The sequence below is a fragment of the Asterias rubens genome, chromosome 1 (genome assembly GCF_902459465.1).
Source record: "Asterias rubens chromosome 1, eAstRub1.3, whole genome shotgun sequence".
In the NCBI taxonomy this organism is placed as follows: domain Eukaryota; kingdom Metazoa; phylum Echinodermata; class Asteroidea; order Forcipulatida; family Asteriidae; genus Asterias; species Asterias rubens.
The window spans coordinates 8,125,999-8,128,651 of record NC_047062.1 but is presented as its reverse complement, the minus strand read 5'-3'; the positions used below and the strand labels follow the sequence as shown (position 1 = coordinate 8,128,651).

The 2,653-nt window shown below is 39.1% G+C and overlaps 1 non-coding gene across 1 annotated transcript; it reads right to left on the bottom strand.

Annotated features, from left to right (window-relative positions):
• Positions 1–1,691: 1,691 nt before the first annotated feature.
• On the bottom strand, positions 1,692–1,763 carry Trnag-ucc. The gene has a single exon. It is a non-coding gene; the product is annotated as a tRNA-Gly (tRNA).
• Between the last annotated feature and the right edge of the window lie 890 nt (positions 1,764–2,653).

The following is a 2,653-nucleotide window of genomic DNA, read 5'->3' as shown; positions in this document are numbered from 1 at the left end:
ATTTCGCTGAGACTTGGGCTGTTATTTACACGTTTTACAAAGTAGAGAATTCATCACCTCAGATCATTATGAATAAACATCAAGAAGTTCATATTAACAACAAAGGGGTTGTATCTACCGTCCATTTTCGGTGTCTTCCCCGTCAACCCCCACCGTGCATGACCTTCAACAAAAATGTAAATTTAAAAAAAAAACTTTGGAAAAAATGGCCGCGGTATCGCCAATTTTCACCTGTCTGACACCCGCTGCGTTTGTACGGGCGAGAAACCCCTTCATCCTCCATTGGACTTACTTCAAACCCAATATCACCAATCGTACTTCAAACCCAATATTATTAGAAAATCTGGATCCATCTTGTTGCCAATGTTCACTTTTCGCGTCCAACGAGGCGTCCGGAGATTGCTGCAAACCCAAGCGTAAAAACGGGAAAACGCGGTATGGTAAGGCAGAAATAATATAAACTTCAACCTCCACGACGGACGGGCAAGAGAATTAGTGTCCCGTTTCGATTTCTGCAGCGGGGTTTCCAACTGCGGACAGTGGGTCCTGATGTGATTTAATTCCGGCCTGGTATATTGGAGCCGTTTCGTGGTTGGTGAGAGACCGGGTTACGGGGTTCATCAGTGGAGACTATAATAGAAAAGGCAGGTGATCGGTGGTAAACTCTTAGGGACAACCCGAGCCACTAAAGCTGTGATCTTTCCGTCTCGGTGATCTATCGACTACCGCCCAGAGCCACAAATCGGCCGCCGAGAAAATTACACCGATAGCCCGCCCGTCAGACCGTTTTCTACGCGGTGATGCGAAGACTACACCGTGTATGTTTTTATAGCGTTAGTCATTAATCGGCATCGATATTCGTGCTGTACCTACCCCACTGCCAGAGTTAATAAAAAAAAATTGCCCGTCTCTCTCATGCATGTTTTGCTTTTCAGTCCACCAATTCTTTTCATTGTGGAAACTTGTCAAAACAGCCTCGTTTGGACACGTGTGTGTATTAACGTGGGGTATGTTGTACCATTGTGCAATGCAGTCTTTTCCTGTTGTTCCTAGCTCTGGCTTCAGCCCTTGAATTCAATTATATGAGAATGCAAATGAGTTTAACGTCAACCTGTCAGTCAATGAAAGGGTGTGAAAAGTAAAGATTGAAATGAATAGAGCATTTGTATAATTTAACAATTCTATAAGGTTCCCTGTCTGAATCCCGGCCTTTGTAAAAGAAAATTCCCTTTTGTCAAAATATGGATGAAATGTTTGGTTTGAATCACTTAAAAATGTGTGTCCAAAGGGTCAGGGACAAAGGGAACGCTTTACGGCAGTACTTTCACGAAGAACTACCGAGGAGGTTGAGATATACGCTCTTGGCGATGAAGATAAACAGTCCAAAGAGACACGACTAAATAAACTAACCCTATACAATAAACAAGAAAATAGAAAAGACACACTAATGACTAGTAAACTAACAGATAAACAAAAGGGTCTTTTAGGCAGATGCAATCGTTATGGCAAAAACAAATATATTAAATATTTTGTGAAATCAATTTATAGCAATGTAGGCCTACAAAAATATAAAAATAAAGTGTATGAAAGATTAAAACACTATTAAAAAGTAGGCAAGTACCAATAGTTATATTAACTGAAAGCTGTCCTAACTGTATCCAAAGAACTGACAACTAATCAACAAAAACACTTGCGTTGGCCGGGAGTCGAACCCGGGTCAATTGCTTGGAAGGCAACTATTCTTACCGCTATACCACCAACGCTTTACGATTATCAATTTTTTGTCAAAACTTTATCATAAAGAAATATTCGTAAAAATGCTGCACAAAACTGCTGACAGAGCGACACGTGTACATGTACGTGGACAGGCCGTGCGTGAGCCATACAGAAGTTAGAGTAGTTCCAAGTCTTCATCGTTGGACTTGGAGCACTTGTATGAAGTCTGAAAAGGTAAAGTTGCATTGTATTAATCGAGTTCTTTGATTGATAAGCATGTCTAAAAGAATTGAAACATTTGATCATAAATAATGATCAGGTTTTATGAAACCAGTAATAACAGAAAAATCAAACAAGCGTTTCTCGAGAATGTGTCGTGGTAGTGATATGACGACTGAAACAAAATCTTATAATAAATCTTGAACACGTGCTAAGCTCGTTCGATTCTGCATTACGAATCAGTCTACAGTGCACCTTGATATTAAGTGCTTACATTTTATTTTCTTCTTCGTAGCTAGTGCTTCTTTTTGCTAAATTTCTGTAGGAAGCTTTGGCGCTGATTATCTCAACTCGCTATAACACTATAGCTCTCCATAATTAAACACCGGGAAAATGTCCCTTTTCTATTAAAGTGACCCTGAAAGTATTAAAAAACAAAACCATGTAATCCTCCCAATTTCCATAACTGTTAAAATTATCAAATTCATAGTCAGTCATACGACTTTAATTTTTAGGATGAAACGGTCGACGGCTATTTCATGAGCATCTCTCATACCTGAAATTGTTAATGACTTAATCACACTCCTGTTTTTGCTTGATGTTATAGCTTCCTGTCTTCAGTTGTAATTAATAATAATATTTGTTAATACACTCTTTTATAATATTAAGAAATTATTTAGGATTCCTGGGAAAAAAGGAGGAGTGACACTGGCCAATG